We start from the raw sequence: 22,877 nt of genomic DNA, 5'->3' as shown, positions 1-22,877 counted from the left end.
GGGTTGCCAGTATTCCTTATCCTTGGTCCAGCAATCCTACATCTCACACTGAGGAGGCAGGAGGACAGCAGCTCATGTGCAGCACCAAGCTGTGCCTCTGGACACCCACATGTGGTCCAGGGCTGGACAAAGGGGACAGCACAACTGGCACCTTCACTTGCAAAACAGCAACATGCTATTGGTACCCCCAGCATTTACCCTCATTTCAGAAGCATCACTTGTCCCCTTTGGGTTTGTCTCCATGCCCATTGATTTAAACATGTTTTCATGACACAACAGGCCCCCGAATCTACAGATAGGCAGAAAACAGCAGGATCCTGACGCAGTGCAACAGCCTAAACCCTGAACAGCAGCACAAGGGATAGACAGAGAGCCCCAGGACCAGAAATACGTGCAAATAACAGCACAAACCCCATCCAGAACATCCCAGCAGTGGCTGCTATCAGCCACACAACACAAGCACGCTGGAGCAGATACCGCAGTGATTTGATCCATGGAGAAGCATGCCCTCTTTCCTTACAAGGAGAGCTAAAGGAAGTCCTGGAGAGCATAAGAAGTGCAGCCAAAGGCTCAGAAGAGAACGTGTATTAACTGCTAAACTTCGCCTTGTCAATAGGTGACTTCTTGAAAGCAAACTCACTGTCTGTAACAGCCTGGAGCTACCCATAGCCACGCCAGCTTCCCAATACAGGCTCCCAAGGATCATATGTTTCCCATTCAGCCCAAAGGGACCCATCCTTTGTCATCGCAGCTTGATACCTCCTACCCAAATGCACCACCTGGGCCGGAGCTACTTTCGAAGCCTAGGAAACCAGAGCAGAGGATGAAAGAACCCAACACCCATGCTGAAAGAGGAGGTTCACAGTTAAACAGCTGAGCATTTTAATAGCTGTTCTTCAGCACAGCTTATTTATCTCCAAAGTCCTCTATGGCAGCATGGAAGTCCTGTAACCATTAGAGCATTCATCATAGATGCCTATGGAAATAGGAGCTCAGGTCCTTGTCCCACACCACCAGGACAAGGGTAGGTGAAATGCAACTCAACCTGTTCTGTTCCACCCAGACTGCTCTGCCTCCTCACAGAGCCACACAATTTGCTGCTACATAGTTGAGAGCAGGATGGAGCTTGGAGTACGTGGTGATGCTCACGTGCTTTCCTCACGCTGGGCTCGGGACATGGAGCCCCAGGGGAAGCCTGGTGGGATGCAAGGGGTGGAGGTGGGTGACTTCCAAAGGAAAAGGATCATGCTGGGCCAAAGAGCAAGAGGAAGCAGGAGGAGGAAGGCGAGGATGCAGCTGGAACAGAGCACTGCGCGCTCATCGGTACCCAGGCTGAGGGATGCTGAGGCCTCCCCTGTGCTCTGCGTGCCACAGCAGCAGCAGCTCCCACAATGGGACATGGCTAATGTGACACTGTGAAGAGGCCTGACAGCTCACCGAGACTGTGAGGGATACAAAACAAAGTGAGCATTGAGGGCTGGAGACGGCCCCATGCCAAGGAAGTGACGTGCAGCCTCCTCCGCTGGCAACAGGGAGCCCCTCTCTGCTGTAACCTGTTGGGAAATGGAGGGAAGAAAGGAAGATGGGATAAAAACAGCTTGAAAACATCCCAGAGCAGCGTGCTTATTTGGGGATTTTCATTTATAAAAAGAGGCAGAAAACCAGAAATGAAAGCCAAGACCCCACGGCCAGCTTTGGTGCAGATGATGTATGAGTGTCTGGCTGCAGCACTGCAGCCCTCCTTCCATTTGCTCTGATGCCTCCAGATTCAGGTGATGCGGATTGTGCCATCTCCATCACATCCTTTTGTCACCTGTCAGAAGAGAAGGCTCTTCCTCCACTCCTCTTCCTCTGCTACTGCTGGGGAGCAGCAGGGGAAGCCCCTCATGCCAAGGCAGCACCTCTGAAGAGCCTCTTGCCAAGGTGAAAGGAAGGCGCAAGAGCAGCAGCAACACATTTGAAGCAGCAGAATAGACTTGATAGGACAAGGGCTGATGGGTTTAAACTTAAACAGGGGAGATTTAGATTAGATATAAGCTGTGGCTGCCCCATCCCTGGCAGTGTTCAAGGCCAGGTTGGACACAGGGGCTTGGAGCAACCTGCTCTAGTGGAAGGGGTCCCTGCCCACGGCAGAGGGTTGGAGCTGGATGAGCTTTAAGGTCCACTCCAACCCAAACCAGTCTGGGATGCTATGATACAGCTGAGATCAGTAGATCAAGATCAACATCAATACTCCATCAATAGAACAGCATAGAGCCAGTGTGCAGGCCTGGGGACTAATATACTTGGTTGGGGTTTCTACAAACCTGTTGGCCACTGTTCTTTCAGGGCTTCACCTGGATCCCTATCCCTTGCCAAGTGAAAGGATGCGAATGCCAGCATGGAGACGTGCCCGTTGCTCACCGAGTGACAAACAGCAGCAGAGGCACCCAGCACACGCAGCAAAGGGATAAAGAGCTCATCCCCCATGTGCCACAGCACGGCATTCCCAAAGCAGCACCTTTAAGGAACCCCACCGGGGCGTCCAATGGAGACGGTAACGAAGTGTCATCCACCGCCTGCTCACATCAAGCAGAGCTTCCATGTGCACACAGCAAAACCCGCTGTTCATTGGGTCTGTAACAGCCAGGGAACACCGGGAGATGGCAACAGAGAGAAGATGAAGTTGCCAAGACCCCCCCCCCAAAGCTGCTGTCATCAGTGCTGCAGCCCCCAAGAGTGGGAATTGCAGCACCAGGATGAGATGTGAGCATTGCTCCAAAATCCCACCTGGGATGCAGAGCACTAGGGATGAGGGTTGGATGGAGAACAGGGTCTGTGTTCCCTGTGAGGCTTCAGTTTATGGATGAAGAAGAGCATCCCAGAAGGGTTAAAGGACTCCAGACACCCACTCAGGCTGGTGTAGCCACAGCAAGACTCAACACTTGACTCTGTGGAGCCAGAAGTCACTTGTGACTCATGGACATCACAGAGCCAAAAGCAGCCTGGACCACTCCTCTGCTTAGCAACAACCACCCCGCATCAGTGCTGGATGGGGTCCTGGTCCAGCACCTTCCCACCCCGCAGCTCCTTCTTCCCAAAGCCTGGCGGGATGCACGTGTTCTCCTTCTCATTTTGAGAACAAAAGTGCAATTGAGATGAGTAACCCCAGAGCCTGACCTGCCTTTCAACCCCAGCAGGCTTTGATTTTCCCTTCCTCGTGCTGCGGCGTAACCGAAGCAGCTGTTAACAGCGAGGACGGCAAAAGCAGTTTATTTTACTCTAAATTAAATACAACAGAAGAGAAAGGCGAGCGGGAGGCTCCGTTCCAAGGTCAGGCACTTGACTATGGAACGTTTCCCTGGATAGAAACCTACTCGGAGCAAGGGAATACACCCGAGCTCTGCAGAGAAGCAAAGCAGAGCAGGAAGCTGGAGCTCATGCGATGCCTGGGGAGCACAGGCCAGGCATGGAGCCGTGGTTGGGACACAACATACAGACCCATTGGAGCACCCAGGATGTGCCTTTGGCTTCCTTTCCTGTGTCAGGAAAAGTGGAGCTTATGAGAAACCACATGGGGCTTGAAGAAGTGAGATGCTCGACCAACATGGAGCATGGGATGGTTTGGGTTAAAGGGATCTTAAAGCTCATCCAGTTCCACAGGCAGGGACCCCTTCCACTACAGCAGCTTGCTCCAAGGCCCTGTGTCCAACCTGGCCTTGAACACTGCCAGGGATGGGGCAGCCACAGCTTCTCTGGGCACCCTGTGCCAGCGCCTCAGCATCCTCACAGTAAAGAACCTCTTCCTTATCTCCAGCCTAAATCTCCCCTCTTTCCCAGAGCATTTCCCTGCTCCTGGGGTCAGAAGAGCTCTCCAAGGCAAGTTATCCTCTGGGAAAACCCTGCTTGGAGATCCCAATCTGAAGAGGAGACCCTGGAAGTTGGCTTTGCGGAAGGACCAAACACAGGCTCAACCCTTGGGGTCAAGGCAGGGCTGGGGGGTTCCTCTGCAAGTCTACCTCCAAAGCCTTTTGTCCTGGGATCAGCCCTTTAACGCAAGTTAAAATCACTCCATGGGTATAACTACTAGCAGGGATGGGGCTGGATAAGGGAAGCACGGAGTCCCTGCCAGATCCCCTAATCAGGATTGGCTTGCAGGGATGCATGCCAGTGAAGGGACAAGGAGTGGGGACTGCTCACCTGCACCCTGCCAGTCAAAGCTCATGCACCAAGGGACGAAGCCGGGTCCTGATGGATCCCAGGACCCCGACAGCGCCGTGTTTTCTTTGCCCTCACACCAGTGCCCCCGATAAGCCTGGCAGCGCGATCCGGGTTGTGCTGCCTCCTTCCCAAGGAAACAAGCCAAGGGTTCCCACGCCACCTTCCCGCTGCTTGGGGCACAAAGGCAACACAGACTTCCTGAAATCCCTCTCTCCGTGACTCTCCCTACTGCTTCCCTGCATCCTGCTCCAAGGCCACCCTCCGTACTGAGATAACAAGGCACTTGCTGCCAAAACCAGCAGCCAGAGGGGCTCGGGATCCACACAAATCCGCATTCAAACAAAGACCTCGTCTCAATGGTCCCAAACTGGAGATGAGCCCTGTGGCTAGTGCTTACCTAATGCAGTGTGGGGTTGTCTGGAAGAGCTCAGGGCCTGGGTACCAAGGTGCTGTTGCAAGCCAGAGGCATCCAGGCACCCGCTTCCCATCCACAGTGGGATGCAGTCCCCAAAGTGGCAGTGAAGAAGGGCAGGAGAAGGTCTGGGATAGCCGGATTCCATCAATTTAATACTGAATCCATACAGAAAACGAGCAAACACACACTAAATAAAGAAAATCTCTATTTCCCTTGCAGTTGGCATCTGATTCAGAGATTTGCTTCAGTCTGGGGCATCCACACATCCCTCGCCTTGTAAATCACACACTCATTAAACACATTACACTCGCTCTCAACCCCATATCAATCGGCGTGCCATCAGCATCCAATAATTGCTGCTGCTGCAATTCCACCTCCCGGGGGAGGTGTGATTCCATGTGTTAATTGTTTAGGCTTGGCAAGAGATGGGAGCTCGGGAGCAGCCACCTTGGGGAGGAGGGTGATGCTGAAGAGGTTTTCTCACCTTCCTCCCCTCCCCAGCTCTGCAGCGCAGGGCTCCAAACACAGCCCCGATTGAAACCAGATGTGTCGGAAGTGTCTCATTAGCTGTAATTGCCTTGCGAGGATTTGAGGTTTCCCCTCTGTGCCACCACCAAACACCCTTTTAAGCTGCTGCTGCGGGTTGGGTACCAGGATGCGCTGGCGGAGGGGAGGAAGGAACCCACAGGGCAGAGCCTCCGCTACAGTAAGGCTTTGATTGAAGCCAGGGCGCGTTCATTCAGAGCAGGCTGGCTGCAGGCATCAGCCTGCTGAGTGGCAGAGGATCATCACCGCAGCAGATTAAGCTGAGAAAACTCAGCATCTCGACCCCTCTGCCTTGAGCGCGGCTCATCAGGGCCAAATGAGTCGTGAAACGGCCTCAGGAGCAGCTCCCTTCCTTTCCCAAAGGCGGAAAACAGGCACAAGACACTCCAGGAGCTCCTTCCCCACAACTCCAGGCTGATTAGGGCTGCTGGCAGGGAGTCCGGGCTTCCTTACCCAGCCATCCCTGCTTGTCACTTTACCTGTGGAGTGATTTCCCTTTGGATGACAGGGCTGAACCCAGACCAAATCAAAGCCAGACGCAAACAAGAACAGGTCAAGCAGGTCCTAGCAAAGAACTGCAGCGCTGTTTTTGTTGCCCTCAATAGGGAGACCTAAAACAAGGCAGGAGAGGCACGAGCCACCTCAGGGACTGGATGAGACCCTTTCTGCCCCTATGAGCCACTATATTCATGCTGAGCAAGTTCCCCACATATGATAACAGCTTCCCACCCATTCATTTTACTACCTCATCCCTTTGTTCTTGTGCTGAATTTCAACATCTTCAAGTAAAAGCACAGGCAGAATCTCCAATGCAGAGCATGTTATCATCATAGTTCTGCCACACACCACAGGCTGTGACTGCACCCCACTTGTGGTTTATTATCCAAGGCAGAAACCCCTGGTAAGCAGCACCCTGTGCTCTAAGCCCCCACCCTGCATCCCTAAGTGGTGGGAACAAGCCATAAGGATAAAGCTGAATGGGAGAATGTGTTGTGCCATGCACAACAGGATGCTCACCGGGTATAGATGGGTATCCATCCCTTAAGCAATTTGCCTGTCCTGAGTACCACTACAACCAGGGTAGCGCATCCCACTGGGATACAGTCCTATAAGACGCCCTTACTGCAGGACCACTCTTCCCCCATTTCCTTCTCCATCCCTACAAGACAAAAGCCCCAGTCTTTTGCTAGACACAAACTACTGTAACAGCCACCCCAGGGACAGGGTGGAAGAGCGATTCGAGTGTCAAAGGAGGAGTGGGCACCCGCATTGCTTTTGGTGAGACAAGCACAATGGAGAGCCTGCAAATCTCCCCTCTTCCTTAGGCTCCTTTCTCAAGTCCCTTTAGCATGCGGCATCCCCTTCTCTCCCCCCCTCCTCAATACCAGCAGAGCTCAGATCACAGTCTCCAGGGCTAAGACAATAGCTGCTTATGTTCTAAACTAGCACTGCTTTCTGGGAAGAGAGCCAGGGCTGGCAGCTCTCAGCAGCAGGGAATAAAGGATGTGTTTGTGCTACGGAGCCCCTCTGCACCAGTGGGGCACCCTCAAAGGGAGGCAAGGCATCAGCCTGCTGGGGATGCGGAACAGAGATGCAGACAGATGCCCCGGGCTTGGTGAGAGGGGAGTGAGAAAGGCCACAGGACTGAGAAGAAGCAAGTGCCTTGTTCATTGAGGCAACCAGCAGCGAGCCAGGCTCTTGGGCACAGGCAGACATACAGCATCCCCTATCTGAGAGAGCTAAGTGAGCCAAGGCTGCAGCGCATCAGGCTGGTGGGATCTGAGGATGCTCCGAGGATGCTCTGAGCACTGGAATCACTTGAAACAGGGGCAGGGGCACGGTCACAGTCATAGAATCAATTAGGGTGGAAAAGCCCTTTAAGCTCATCCAGTCCAGCCATTCCCAGCACTGCCAAGGCCACCACTGACCCATGGCACTGAGGGGGTGTGAACACTTGCAGGGACGGTGCCTGCAGCCCTGCCCTGGGCAGCCTGTTCCGATGCCTGAGCACCCTCTGGGGCAGGAATTGTTCCTCAGCTCCATCTAAACCTGCCCTGGGGCAGCTTGAGGCCGGTTCCTCTTGTCCCATCCCTTGGGAGCAGAGCCCAGCCCCTCCTGGCTCCATCCTCCTCTCAGGCAGTTGTAGGCAGCGATCAGGTGCCCCCTGAGCCTCCAGGCTAAACCCTCCCAGGTCCTTCAGCCCTTCCCCATCACACTTGTGCTCCAGGCCCTGCATCAGCTCCATTGCCCTTCTCTGGCCCCACTCCAGCACCTCAGCATCTCCCTTACAGCAATGTATTGGAGCATAGTCCCACCAAGAGCAAGCTGCACACCAGCAGTGTCTGTCTAAGCATGAACCACAGGGATCCCCACTGCAGCGGAGCGGGCTCAGAGCCCTGTGTCTTGCCAGACCTCAGAGCAGCCTTCCAGGATCTGAAGGGGGCCTATAGGGATGCTGGGGAGGGACTCTTCATTAGGGACTGGAGTGACAGGACAAGGGGGAACGGGTTCAAACTGAAACAGGGGAAGTTTAGGTTGGATCTAAGGAGGAAATTCTTTCCTGTGAGGGTGGTGAGGCACTGGAATGGGTTGCCCAGGGAGGTTGTGAATGCTCCATCCCTGGCAGTGTTCAAGGCCAGGTTGGACAAAGCCTTGGGGTGAGATGGTTTAGTGTGAGGTGTCCCTGCCCATGGCAGGGGGTTGGAACTGGGTGACCTTAAGGTCCTTTCCAACCCAAACTATTCTATGATTCTATGACCTGCTGCCTAGCCTGAGCACATAGTCCCAGGGCATCAGCTCCTCCACATCACAGCACTGAATGCCTGCAACATGGGCTGGATAACAAGAGGTACCCTTGGCTCCCTATGGAGGAAGGTACTTATATGGGTTAAGCAGCAAGCGTAGCATCGTCTCATAGAACTGCTTGTGTTGGAAGGGACCTTAAAGCTCATTTAGTTCCACACTAGGATCCCTTCCACTAAAGCAGCTTGCTCCAAGCCCCTGTGTCCAACCTGGCCTTGAACACTGCCAGGGATGGGGCAGCCCTTCTTCCCTGGGCATCCCTGTCCCTTCGTTTGAGATCTGAGCCCTCCTGCAGCGGAACAAAATGTAAATCAATTGCTCTAATGAAATCAAGCCAAATCAAACTGGTCCCTTCTTTCCCTTTCTTTTTACAGAGCTTTAAAGCTGATTTTTGCCTGCCCTGAATAATTGACGTTAACATGAAAATTTAAAGACTTTCAAGATTTCATTAAAATTCATTCTCTTTCCCTTTGGAGAATTGTCATTGCCAGAATCCCGGGTAGGGCAGCCAGCACAAGCAGCTGCCTCCCTTCCCAGCATCCAACTCCATTCTCTCTACCTAAAGAACATTCCCTTTTAATTGTTTAATAGAGACCCTGGAATAACACCCTTCACTGCTCCCCATCACCAGCCTAATCCCACTCCCACCTGATTCCTGCTTCTACCCTACCTCCTTCAACCCATTTAAACTCCATGCATCCCCACCATGGTCGCTTCAGGATGCTGGTGGCCATCCATGGTCTTTTTCAATGCACTGTGCTTCAAGCCATGGCTCCGGTGGGAATACAAGGCACTACGGGAGCACAGGAGCAATGTCAGATGCAGAGCAGCAGTAAGGGGACAAGAGGATTTGTGGGGCATTACAAAGGGGGTTCTGTACCCACAAGCACCCCCTTCCCAGAGCAGGGTATGGCTGCTAACACCAGCTCCTTCCTAACAATCCAATTCAGTTTCTCATGAAGACGCAGCCCTAGACCAGGAAACTTGAGACAGGTGGCACTGATTTTTATAGAAATTCATGTTTTTAAATGGCAGCACTCCCCAGTTGTCCCTAAAAGGCCAAAATGGGCTTCCCTGGAACATCTGCAATGCTTGGGCCATCAGATTACCTGATGCCCACAAGGAAAACAGCAGAGACCAGGCAAAATAGAGCTAGGGTTAGTGCTCTTCAAATGATGCCCAGCTATCCAGCCCTATTGGGCTTATTCTGTTTACCAGCACCCTCAGCAGCTGAAGTTCCCAGGCCCCTGCTCTAATAACACAGAGAGGGTCAGGTTCCCCGTTAAATCACAGCACCAGACTCGAGGCACTGTTACCAATTAAGCGTTATAACCTTTGGCAAAGCTCTCCCAATTTGCCCCACTTGACCAACTGACCCTGGAGAGCCTCTATAAATCCTATTGATCTTTAACCACGTCAGACCCATGTGGGTTTTGTTTCCAGAAGGGAAGTTATCAAGGAGCGGGAATGCTGCACTTTCACTGACCATTAACCTCATACTTTGCTTGTAAGTAGGCACTGACCCTTCCCTTAAAGGAGTAAGCTGGCACTTCAGAGCAGATGCACACCCCACTAAGCTCCCAGCACCAATATGAGCACAGAGGGTTCATTTCTCCACACACTTCTTCTTGGGTAACCCCTATAGGGAACATCGGTGCCTCTCCAGCTGCAAAGAGGCAGGGCTGTCTTTGCTCCCAGCGCTCTCTCGTAGCACCAGGGCTGGTACATTCCCTCTTCCAAAGGGAGGTAACAAGGAACAAACTACAAGCATTGTGCCCAGCAGTTAGAACCAAGGACTACAGCATCAGGAGACCAGGCAAGAGGCGGAACACAAGGCAAAGACACTGAGGGTGATGAGGCACAGGGTGCCCAGAGAAGCTGTGGCTGCCCCATCCCTGGCAGTGTTCAAGGCCAGGTTGGACACAGGGGCTTGGAGCAAGCTGCTCCAGTGGAAGGGGTCCCTGTTTATGGCAATGGGTTGGAGCTGGATGAGCTTTAAGGTCCCTTCAACCCAAACCAGGCTGTGGCTCTATGATAGGATGCAGCATTCCCTCCCTGATCCACCAATACAGGTCAGGGCCAGCACGCAAGCAGCTGAGAGGAGAACACCAGCAGGACATCTCTCTACTGCCACAACATCTTCTGGACCAGCAGTGGCAAGGCATGAGAGATTTACAGCCCTCTCCAGGTACATCATGTACTTGAGGGTACGGTGCAATCCAAGAGAGAGATGCCAGGATGCAGAGCAAAACACTGCAAGCAAACAGGGCAATTATAAAGGGTCATTAGCTCAAAAGGAAACAGGCTGGGATACAGCATGGCACTAAAGCTCACAGCCAGGTAAAGCAGGATTGGAGAGGCAGCAGCCAGTCACTCCAAGCAAACCAGTTTTGGGCCAGCAGAGCTGGCAGCGAGGTCCCTAAAGGACTTGTTGCTGCCTGCTCCAGAGCCATCGGGGTAAACCAAGATAAACCCGAAATAAACCTCATTCAAAACTGCCTCCTGCCCTACTTCTCTCAGCCAACATAGCTGGTGGTACAAAGCAAAAGCCTGACACTATCCAAATGCATCAGCTCCCTTCTGCTGCGGAGTCCTGCATCTCTTGGCCTTTCCTCCTGCCTGCCCCTAAGATGCTCTTCTGAAGAAGTGGAAAGGCTCTGCAGCATTCCTGCCTGCAGGAGGGCCAAGGAGACAAACTGGGGGCTTTTCTATGGTAACACAGAATTAATGGAGGCTGGGAAAGCCAGGATTGACATTTTCACTTATAACAGCAGATTTAAAACCAAATGAAGATTCAATTCATCGACAAGGATGGCTGGTGTGGGTCCCGGTCATGCAGTGGGAGCATCAAGGGAAGCCAACTCTGCCACCTTTCCTGGGATGGAGAGCATCACTATCCACTCTGGCTGGTGGTACAGACACAGCAGAAAGACAGCCCCAGTTTAAAGCATTCCAGGTATCCTTATCTCCATCCTCGTGATCCCTCCCCAGCCACTGATGCATCGATCAAGCATGCGATGCTCCCTGATGAAGCAACTGATGCTCAGGCACAGCCCATCCCACTTCTGCAACATGGGAGTTCTATCCAGGCAATACACAACACGCTCTGCTCCCTGGAAGCTGCAAAGTTCCCATCACGAGGTATCCTTGTGTGTCAATTCCAAACGCATCCCAGCCTCCCCTTGTCCCACTTTCCAGCCGAGAAAGCAGATAAATGCTGTTCTTACCTAGTAATGAATAATCCAGAAGCCACGGGGGAGAGAGGACAGCACATGCAAAGAAAACAGAGCAAAACCACTTGGTTAGACCACAGTAACGTCACACTTGCCATGCAGCTCTGCTCCACTCCTCCATGGGCAGCACAGGCTGGGTCTGCTGTCCATAGGGAAAAGCTTCCTGGGGCAGGGACAAGGGATGCTTTACTGTGCTTGGCCACCCTGGATCCGGCTCCTCACCCCCTACACAAGGGGGTCCCCATCCCTCTTGGTCACCCCAATGGATACGCAGAGCATCATCCCGCACCCAGCCTGACTCCAAGCCCTTGAAATAGTGCGGATCAAAGCCCCAGGAAGAACAGCCTGGATCAAAGCAAGGGAGCAACCAAAGCAAGAGGCTCCAGCAGAAGGCAGATAAGCCTTATCAGTGGCACAGGGGACAGTGGAGTCCCTGGTTCCTGTCACTCTGTTGACAAGTAGCTTAGGGAATGGGTCTGACCCTGCTGACTCGGGCAGCATCCTCAGTCCTGGGGTAGCCCACATCTCTTCTGCGTGCTACAGCAAAACCCAACCCAATACAGAGGAAAGCATCACATTGCACGGCAGAAGAGGGCTTGCCTTTCCCCACAAAGGGGAGATGCCCAAGCAGTGCTGGAGCCACCCAGACAAGGAGAAAGATGCCCACTAAAACCCAGGTCCATCTATTTCGTGCCACCACAGGCACGTAGCTCATACAGCAAAGGCTAGCAGCACCTCCAAAAGGCTGTTGCTGGCAGTTCCGTTGTGACCTCTTCCAATACAGCATCCCTACAATGTCTGTTCTATACAACACAGCCCCCTTTTCTCCTCTGGCACAAAGGATATACGTGGAATGCTCCATGGGGGAAACACACAACTATTACATCTCCTGTTCTGCAGTCCCTTCCCTTAACCTGGCATTAGTTGGACAAACCTCAGGAGGATTGAGGGAGCCAGTGAACCACATTCAGCTGGAGAAGCTGAAAGCAAGGACCAACTGCTGGCCCACACTGCACCAGCATCATCTCCTAACAGCAGGTTTTAATCTGCTAATTGAGCTGCAGTGATGCTCCCAGCACAGGGACTGCCTTATGTAGCTGAGATCACCTGAATGGCTCAAAGCTGGGCCAAAAGCCAGGGCTGGAAAAGCCCCAGCCCCTCCACCAGCACTGCGGACAACCCAAACCTCCCCTGCAGATAGAGAGGTATTGCTCTGCTTAAACCCCATGGAGAAACCATGGGAAAAAAGGGGTTCACCTGAGGGGATCTAAGGATGTAAATGGTAGGCATGAGAAAGGTTTGCTCCTGAGTGAAGAGAGCAGCCTGTTGACCATGGAATGGTTTGGGTTGGAAGGGACCTTAAAGCTCATCCAGCTCCAACCCATTGCCATGAACAGGGACCCCTTCCACTAGAGCAGCTTGCTCCAATCCCCTGTGTCCAACCTGGCCTTGAGCACTGCCAGGGATGGGGCAGCCACAGCTCCTCTGGGCACCCTGTGCCAGCGCCTCAGCACCCTCACAGGGAAGGACTTCCCGATATCCAATCTCAATGCAGCCTCTCAGTTTAAAGCTGTTCCTCCTTATCTTGTCACTACAACTAAACAATTCCCCCCTCCCCACCCAGTGCTGGCACACAAAGGGACAGGAACAAACACAGCTCTTGTGTGCAGAGGAGTGACAATGGAGGAGGACCTGCACTTACTGATCCTGCCCCAGCCCTGATAACACAGTTATGAGCCCTGATAAGGCCCCTTGCTAGCCTGCTTCCAGGAAGCTCATCCTCCCCTCATCCAGGAGCAGAACGTGAAGGAACCGTCCTCTGGAGAAGGGCAAGAACTGGGAATAAGCCAAGAAGCAAGAATCATGGAATGGTTTGGATTGGAAGGGACCTTAAAGCTCATCCATTTCCAGCCCCCTGCCCCAGGCAGGGACCCCTTCCACTAGAGCAGCTTGCTCCAAGCCCCTGTGTCCAACCTGGCCTTGAGCACAAGACACCAGTAGGTGCTCCCTTATGAGCCCTTGGGTACCATCCCAGCCACCCATCACCCAGCTGGGCCCTCTGGGCCATGGTGTGGCATGAAGATGCCCTAGATGAGGAGCAGAATGCCATCCTGGCATGCCTGTGGGTCGATCTACGTTACCATAAGGTTCTAAGGTGATGGTGTCACTCTCGCAGCTTCCCTCCTCAGCTAACAAGGAGATACCCTCCAAGACGAAACACGAGTTAGGGGTGCTCCAAAACCCCCTTCAGATCTGCGTGGTGGGCAGTAGAGAGAGCAGGTAGAAACACCACCAACACGAAGGGGTTTGGGAGCAAGCTAGGCCAAGGGAAAGCAGCCGCATACCCACAGCACATACCCTGGCTCCGCAGCGAGGGAGCGGGCATCTCTCCCAAAGCAGGAATGCCAAAAGGGCACCGCGGAGCAGCAGCAGCAAACAGCTGCTGCCAAGGCTCTAGCAGCGAGGGTTGCCAAGGCTGCTGGGCTCTGTATATGCAGCAACAACCTTTGAAGTCAGGGCAGAGGAATGTGCCCCGCTGCTCCCCCAGGCAGACCATGAGCGGCTGCTCTGCCCAGCGTGGGACCGTCCCCACCATAGGCAGGAGCAGGGTCTACGCCGTGCCTTAGGGCAGGGAGATGCAGCAGGAGCAGCCATAGAGCATCTTGTCCTGTTGGGAGCCGGAGACGGGGCCAGGTCACCCTGCTTGCCCCATAGCACCAGGGGACACATCTCCCTTCCCAGCCGCGTGATAGACAAGGGGGAATGGCTTTAAACTGACACGGGGAGATTTAGGTTGGATATAAGGGAGAAGTTCTTCCTATGAGGGTGCTGAGGCGCTGGCACAGGGTGCCCAGAGGAGCTGCCTGTGGATCTAAATGAGCTTTAAGGTCCCTTCCAACCCAACCCATCCCATGATTTCATGATTCTCCCCTCTCCAGGCCTCTCTGCCAGCCCCTCTACCCCTTGAGCTGCACAAACCCTGTATTGACCGCGGCCATGCGCTCCTCCTGAACAAATTCCACCCCGTTTTGGGTGTTGATTCCCACGTAGGCAGTTTTCCGCCTGTAAACAATTATTCCTGTATTTTGACACCCCCATAGCACAGCCAAGACCATCTGTCTGAACGGGGAGGCTGTTAACTGGTGCTCAACTGCAGATGCCACTAGGCTTAGTTGGAAACAACCACCAGCCCCTCCGTGCGCACATAACAACTTAAGATGCAGTTAAAATCGATCAGCAGAGCCAGTTATCTGTCCTCTATGGGTATTAAGCTCAGACCCCACAGCCCGAGCTGTGATTTTGCCCATTGCACTGACCAAGACACCCACATAGCAAAGCCAAAGGGTTCCCAGCCCATCGGGAGCAGCATCCAGCAGGACACCCGGATCTCCCACGTCGTGGTTCCTGTAACAGGTCAGTGTTACAGTGGCCGGTTTCCAGCCCTGCTCCAGGGCAAAGAACACAACCCATTAAGATGTAAGACATGCAAGGTTTGCTGTGAAAGGAAAGCCTTTAATCTGAGGCAGGCTTCAAGCAAGTGCCAGCTCCTTTCAACCCTGTCCTCACGTACACACTGCCACGCTGGTGGAGGAGCGGCTATCCGTCAGGAGCAATGAGACGGAGTAGCACAGATTCCCAGCCCCACTAACTGCAATGGGGCTGCAAAGCGTCAAGCTGGAGCCAGAAAGGTACAAGTATATATGCTAAGAGCTCATCTCAGTCTCCCCTCGGGCAGGTTAAAGCCATTCCCCTTGCCCTGGCCCTACATCCCTCATCCAAAACCCCTCTCCAGCTTTCCTGCAGCCCCTTCAGGCACTGGAGCTGCTCTAAGGTCTCCCCTTCAGGAGCCTTCTCTTCTCCAGGCTCAGCAAGCCCAATCATGAAGTCCCATTATGCCCCATATAACGTGGCACAGAAGCCACAGGGAAGAGAAACCCCTCCTGACAAGCCAACATCCCCTATGCAGGGCACTGACCATGCTGGGTAGCATCCAAGGCCCTTTTGCAGGATGCCCTCATGCACCCCTCCTGTTCAGGCAGAAACAACACAGGTCCCACTAACGCTCTGTACATCCCAGTGCCCTTCTATTGCTGCTCCAGCATCCTTCCTCTTCTCCCAGCAGCAAGCTCCCAAGCCCCTCCACCCCTGTGACATTTGCCACTGCCTCACCAGGCAGAGGTGGCCGGATCCGCACCCCTGGAGCCTAGGAAAAGTGATGGGAAGCAGAGCTCTGTATCCAAGCCTTTACAAAGCTGCGTGCACAGGGTCAGGACGCAGACCTCTGTGCTGGGGAGGAAGAGCCCCCGATGGAAAGCAGAGCAAAAGGCATGGAATACGTGTGGAGGAGCCAGCCAGCCACTGGAGTTAAGGAAACACAAGCCCTGGAGCGCTGTGTGCTGTTATCATGAGAGATGCAATGACCAGAGGGTCCCTAGGGGCTCACTGGCTGGGTTCCCAGGGGCTCCAACCCACACTGCTGCTTCCCTTCTCCCTGCAGCAGAAAGACACCAACCAGCTCCAAGGGGCTGACATCCGGGGCAGGGCTTCACCAACGGGTTCCCACACTTTGGCTGGGAGGTCCAGCATCCTCCTTTGGGGAAGGAGAAAGCACTTATCACACTCCTCTTCCTGCAGAGGAGATAGAGCACGGCACGCACAGTGCCTGCAGGCAGCTGCCTTTGGGTACACGGGAGCCCAATGCATCCTTGCCAAGTGTGATGCTCCCAGAAGGCAGGATGAGGAGTGAGAGAACATCAAGGTGACACCCACCGTGGCCATTGCCCCTCTGGGTGGGAGGATAAGCAGCACAGCCATAAACAGGCAGGCAGGATGGGGATATAGACAGTGCTCCAGTTGCGATCTTAGAGCATCTCTTTCATTTCCTTCACTCTTCTGGTTGCTCTCCTGTTGTAAAAGGGTTGTAAAAGCCCAGCCTGAAGCAACGCCCCGTGGAAAACAAGTATACGGAGAACACAGGCTAAATCCAATGGACCTGTAGCTCCTGCATTAGACTGTGCATGACAGTAGCACAAGGATGGGCATTAAGTTGAGTTCAGAGCTACACTTAATGCAGAAAGCAACACTGCACACCCTACAGTACCACTAGCAAGGCTGTTCCCAGACCCGTATCCCTGAGCAGAGGATGCTTCCAGCTTTTGGAAGGCTGTCTGTCCATCACCATCCATGCACAGCCAGCTTCTTCCCCCAGTCCTGCCCTGCTCCCTTCTGGCTCCTTGGCATTTCAATGCAGATGCCACAAGCAGAGCATCGCTCGCAGCCCTAACGGAGGCAAGGCTGCACTTCCACAGGGAGTCAAGGGAAGACTCCCTTGGGCAAAGAGAGTGCAAGTCCAGCTGGGGAGGGGTGGAACTGAGCTGTCTGGGAGAAATTACCAGCCTAGGAAAACAATTCCAGGCTGGGTTTCTTTAGATTCCCCTCCTGCTTCAGTGCCTGGGAACTGGGTCCCAGCCAGCGGCTCTGAGCTCAGCAGGCAAGGGTTCTCATGAGCCAGAAGAGCATGAAGGGAATCAGCTGGTGTCAGTAGGAAGCCTGGGATGAAGGCAGGGTTTAGGACAGCCCCCCTGCTCCAAGCTTGAATCCAAAGCAGAGATTTCTCCCAGGCAACCAAAGTTTCACCCACTAACACACCCCGGAGCTATTTCTAACCATCACCAGCTTCACTTTCACCCGCAAAGGGAAGGGTCATGTTGTGTCCAAACCAGTTTGCTGATGCTGCTATGAAACCCTGCTGGCAACAGGCAGGCTCCTGGTGCCTGACTCCAAAGAGCGCTCGAGGTCTGCACATCCACTGTTCTATAGTGAGCACAGCAGCACAACCAAGCCCCAAGGAAGCTGCTGTTTCTTTGCCCTTAGCAAACAAGGTGTTACCTTGGGGAGGCAGAGCAGGTACCTGGGCCTGTCTGCAGCGCACTTTGAGTGGCGATGAGACTGGCAAAGGGAATGGGAGCTTTAAAACAACAGCTTAGCTCAAGACGTGCAGTGATTCCCTTCATCCCACTGGGGCAGCTCAGAGATCCCTCTTGTAGTTTGTTAGCAAAGAAAGGCTGGAATTGCCCTGCCAAAGGAGAGCAGCACACTGCAAACCAGAGAGCTGTGAAAGCCCCAGTGAGAGCAGAACTGGAGGCAGGATGCTGCAGGGAAGGAGGAGGAAGCAAGTGCTTTCCCATGGGATGAGAACCAGGCGTACTTGAGGAGAGAAAGAAAAGCAAAGTTCATCTGGAAAGAAAACCTGGGTAATACATGCACCACATCAGACAGCTCCTATAGAGCATCCTGTGAGCAAGCCAGGAGTAGCGGAGTGGTTGGGTTTTAACTGGAGGTGAAGGCTCATAACCAGGGCAGTATCAGTCTGAAAGGCTTGTGGTTTGCTGCCCACTTCTGATGCAGGACAGCCCCTGGAAACCAAGCTGCCACCTAAGGCCAGGTTGGATGGGGCTTGGAGCAAGCTGCTCTAGTGGAAGGTGGCCCTGCCTGTGGCAGGGGTTGGAACTGGAGGAGCTTTAAGGTCCCTTCCAACCCAAACCATTCCATGATTCTTGCTTCTTGGCTGGTCCCAGCTCTTGCCTTTCTCCAGAGGACAGTTAATCCAAGGTAAATAGTGGACTTAATGAGCTTAAAGGGCTTTTCCAACCCCATTGATCCTATCGATGGTTCTACCACCAAGCAGCACTGCCCCTGGGCTCAGCCAGCCGTGTACTTCCCCAAGAAGCTGGGTGGGAAAACCCAGCCTTTGATGTTCCCTAGCACGGCTCCAAAACAACGATGGACTATGGGAGATAAAGCACACCAAACAAACTGCACACCAGGATACATCCGGCAGATAAAGTGGGAAAGAATTCCATCTCCATGGAAGGCAGGCAGCACGTGGTCCGTGTTTTCCACTCCCAGCACCCGCTGCTTGCTACAGGCATCATGGAATCACAGCATCACACCGGCAGAGCGCTGGGTGGTAGAGATTGCTCCAAGCCTATGCTGGAGCATAGGAAAAGCTATCCCAACAGAGCCACTCCCTGCACGCACGCTCAGCAGGTAGCTCTGGGCAAGGCAGCAGCTTCCCACAGCCTTATCTCAGCCTGCACAGGGAGCAAGAGCCTTTCCCAGGTACCTGCAACTGGATGGATTCCAGCTTCTCATTCCCATGGCCACCCGACACAAGCAAGCGGGATGGAAGCACCATGTGGGTAACAGAATCAATCCATTGCTATGGATTTTGGTCCTGGGAATCAGAATAGCACAAACCAAGTGAGACTGTGGCTGCCCATCCTAGAGAATGGAATCTGAGGGGAGAGCTGAGCAACTGCTTGGAGTACATAAGCAGCAAAGCAAGCAGACTGGCCTCTGCATCAGGGTTAAGATGCTCTGTACAAGAGCACTGATTCATTGATGCTACCATTGACTCAGACCAGCCCAGAACACAAGTCCCCATCATATCCCTGAAGCTGTTTCCTCACCTTTAATGCTCTTTGTAGCCATTAAAAAGCTTTACAGGTTTGGCTCCATCTTCCAGCAGCCCAGTCCATGGCACCCCTTAAGCAGCACAGCGAAGGGGAAGGTGCCCTGCATCAACACTATGCTCCAGCCAAGCTCTTTCTGGGTTGATGGAGCAGCCTCACAAAGCTGCTTTTTCTTCCCAAGCTCCATCAGGCCCACAGCCACCCCCTCCCGCTTCCTCTCCCCATCCTCTGCCCCCTGAAAAGAGCCCCAGAGCTCAATAGTGACACAGATGAGCCCAGCACATGGGGCTTTGCTGCTGCAAAGCCCAGCTCAGGGCAGCAGGAGAATGGAATCATGAGTGACAAGGCTCATTTGCAGCCTGGCAGAGCCACCTCCACTATCTAAGCTGTAAGCAGAGCTCTTGGCCACCACAGCTATGCAATAAACACCTAAAACTGGCAGAAAAGGAGGTTTTTACCAAGCTGAATGAGGAGCTGGCATATGGGGAGGCTCCACAGAGGAGCTGTGGGCCTTGCCATGGTGGGCTGAAACAAGAGAGGCACCACAGCACATCACTATGAGCATCAGGGCTTGCCCATCCCTTCATCCCATGTGTGTGCTGGTCACTGCTCTAGGTCACCTGTAAAGAGAAGGCTGCACACAGCCTGGATGTCAGTGTTACACACCCCTGATCCAAGGAGCACCATGTCCCCTGGTATGGCACCATGGTAGGTGCACCACGTCTCAGCATCGCAGCGCCTGCTCAGCACAAGGAAGGGGGTCCTATGTTCTCTCCCTGCTAGCAGAAGGAGGAGCAGGACCTCCATTGGAACCACCTAACCCAGAGGAACTGGTCCAAGCAGTGGAGCTCAGCCCCAGCCAGTGAGCAGGCATCACCAAGCGGAGCAGAATTCAGCTTTCCATAAGGCATCCTCCAAGGAACCTACCTCCAGCCATGCTGCCTCATTGTGAACTCATTTGTCACTATGAGGGTGACAGAGAAGCCGTGGCTGCCCCATCCCTGGCAGTGTTCAAGGCCAGGCTGGACACAGGGGCTTGGAGCAAGCTGCTCCAGTGGAAGGGGTCCTAGTGTGGAACTAAATGAGCTTTAAGGTCCCTTCCAACCCAACCCATTCCATGGTTCTATGATACTATTCCAAGAGCTAAATATAAGCCTGAGTCCCTCGGGCTTCCTGACAAATCCAGGCAATGCAGGAACCCTGATAACAACATGGGATTTACCCAGCCCTCTAAGAATAACTGCACTGCCTAGGAGAGCATCACAGGAATGAGCTCCCTCCTGCTCACAGCACCCATGGTACCACGCAGGAGCCAGGAACCCGCAGCTCTGGGGCAGGACATAGGATTTACAGCCCGGTTCTGCATTGCCTCAGATGGAAAACTGCTCCTTTTTTCCTATGGGATTAGAAGTTTCAGGCTCAGCTTCCTGCAGGGAACAGAGCAGCGCTGTGCCTGGCGCGGTCCCGCCTGGGTGGCGGTGGAAAATAACCAGCAGTTCTTGCCATAAAGAGATTAAACCCCTTTTTCACATGAACAACAAGTGCTGAGGGAGGGAAGGGGGATGCTGAGGGATGCGCGTGCACACGGGACATCGCGCTCCTACTCTTTAAGCACGAGCTGCTAAGCCCTCGCAAGGCAGAGCCCAGCTCTTCCCCAATGGGACTGCCCTGATTTTTCCCAGCCTTTCCTAGCTGGAGCTCCACAGGCACTCTGCAGCTCCAGCTCCCCATCCCACATGCTCCACGGAGGCAGAGGAATAGCTCTAAGAGCTGGAATAGCTCCCAGCACTGGGCAAGTTCATACAAGAAGCCCCCAGCGAGGCAGGGATCCAACTGCGTTTCCAATCACCAGACCCAGCTTTGCACCAGGCGGGCACATTCCCCAGCGTTCCCATTGCATCCTTGGACAAGCTCTGGCATTGCTCTCCAAGAGGCACTGATCCTACAGGAAAGCTATTGGAAGCGTTAGAAGGGATGCCTGCCTCTGCATCCAGGGGCGCTCAGGGGATGCATAGCTGGCATTCCAGGCTGGCAGAGCTTCTCCACACATAATCCACCTGACCAGGGCACATGCCAGAACAGGTTATGCAAACAGAGCACACACATGCTGAAGGAGAGCTGTTGTGGGCAGGGAAAGGGGGAAAAGAGTGGAGAAGGAGCTGTATCATCCCTACATTTAAGGGTCCTCAAGCCAAACCCTTCCAGCAGAGCGCATTGACCATTCCAGCTCATCATCAGCAAGCCAGGATGAAACAGATCTCCCCTTTCTGTGCACAACAGAGGGAGAAAGAAGAGATCCAACCCCATCTCATTGCCTTGCCCCACTCCCCCCATGAGCAGCAATGGAGCAGGGTTTCCCTGCCAACGTTGCCACATTGCAAGCTAGGACACAGGGTCAAATGCATGTGCACACAGGACATCACGCTCCTACTCTTTGAGCACGAGCTGCTTAGCCCTTGCAAAGCAGAGCCCAACTCATCCCCAGTGGGATTGCCCCGATTTTTCCCAGCCTTTCCTAGCTGGAGCCCCCCAGGCACTCTGCAGCTCCAGCTCCCCACCCCACATGTTCCATGGAGGGAGAAGAACAGCTCTAAGAGCTTAGATCTAGAGCTCTTAGAGCAGCATCCCATTGCTGCATCCCCTTCCTTCCTCCCAAGGGAAGGTACACTGAGGATGGAGCGCTGCCCATGGGGCAATCATTCACCCCCAAATCCACACCCTTCTGGACCAGTAACACGAGGGGACAGGCAGAACCAGAGGGAAACCAGGCCAGGAGGGGACTGGAGACGGAGGCAGCATCTCAGGCAAGTCTCTGCAGCACAAGGACCTGCCCAAGGAAGCCACACGCCCGCCCTGCAAACAGAGCACCCAAACATGCACACACAGGCTGCTCCGCACAGGCTGGGGCACCCAGGAGGGACCACGGCAGGACTGAAGCCTTGGCAGCTCCCATGGGAGAGCCTGGCCTTTGCATCCCCTTCCCTGTGCCTGCAGATGGGACACGCTACCCCACTGCTGGCTTCATAGAGCCATGGAAGGGGTTGGAAGGGAGCTTAAAGCTCATCCAGCTCCAACCACTTCCCATGGGCAAGGGGCACCTTCCCCTAGAGCAGCTTGCTCCAAGCCCCATTTCCTAAGCTTGTGGGGATGCAGGAAGATGGGGATTTAACTGCAGGGACAAAGGGCAGCCCATGGAGAAGGGTCCATCCCTCCCCAGGGTTAGTCACCAGTCACACACAGGGAATTGCATCCCGGCACCATTGTTTGCAGGCAACCTCACTGCCCAGGAATGCAGCAGCCATGGGGGCAGGGAGACACCACGGGGGTGGGAAATGCTTCCTGCACACAAGGGCTGGCTCCTCAGCGCCTCCATTCAACAGAGCCACAAGCAACCTGGCTCCTTATGTGAGGTAACCCCACAACAGCGGCTCCAGGAGCCCACAGTCACAGCACTGGGTCATGTAGAGCATGCACGGATGCAGGAGCCACATCTGCACACAGCCTGGGCCTGAAGCTCCCCATGCCTTAACCCACCTTTTATCCAATCCACTTGGTTGTAGACTCCCAAAGACTACGCTGATGCTCTGCTTTCTACAGAGATGGGTCTATAAGAACTGCCTGAGCTTTATGGCTTCCTGCTAAGGAAAGCAGCCCCCCAGGCTTTCCTGATCCATTAAAACTGAAGAGCAGGTTGTTCCCTGCGGAGGAGCAGGGTAAGGGAAAGGGTAAGGGAAGCTCTAGGGGTACAGACCACTTGAGATGCAGTCACTGCACCCCCAGGCCAAGGCATGGACCCATGCATCCATCAGCATCCATCAGCGCGCCTCTGCTGCGCTCATATCCCAACCACAAGACAAAAGCAGCGAGAAATAGGGGATTTCAGCAAGTTTTGGTGTCTGTGCTTCATCCGGGACAAGTTAAAGACAACAACTGTGCCGAAAGAAGTCGAAGAGCTCAGCTAACAGAGCTCAGATGGCTCCTCGTGACAGCGTTTCCCCATGCTCTGCCAGGAGTTTCCACTGATCCCGGTTTATCTCTTAGATAAACAGCATCAGTTAAAGCAATTTGCTCAGGGATTTGATCACTACATAAACAGGCAGCCCACTGTAACCAGGAAAGCTGGGAGAGAAACTGGCTGCAAGCAGGACATGGACAAATAAAGCTGACAAAGAACCTGTATACTCAACGGCTGGCTGCCCATGAGCA

At 53.8% G+C, this 22,877-nt stretch overlaps 1 protein-coding gene across 4 annotated transcripts in view; it reads right to left on the bottom strand.

Annotated features, from left to right (window-relative positions):
* AGRN (agrin) overlaps nucleotides 1-22,877 on the bottom strand; it is a 105,752-nt gene that overhangs the window by 65,776 nt on the left and 17,099 nt on the right. The window lies entirely within an intron of this gene.

The sequence above is a fragment of the Pezoporus flaviventris genome, unplaced genomic scaffold (genome assembly GCF_033815535.1).
Source record: "Pezoporus flaviventris isolate CSIRO_AGI_PZ_B2104156 unplaced genomic scaffold, CSIRO_AGI_Pfla_v1 ptg000009l, whole genome shotgun sequence".
Classification (NCBI taxonomy): domain Eukaryota; kingdom Metazoa; phylum Chordata; class Aves; order Psittaciformes; family Psittacidae; genus Pezoporus; species Pezoporus flaviventris.
This window is presented reverse-complemented; position numbering and strand designations above follow the sequence as displayed.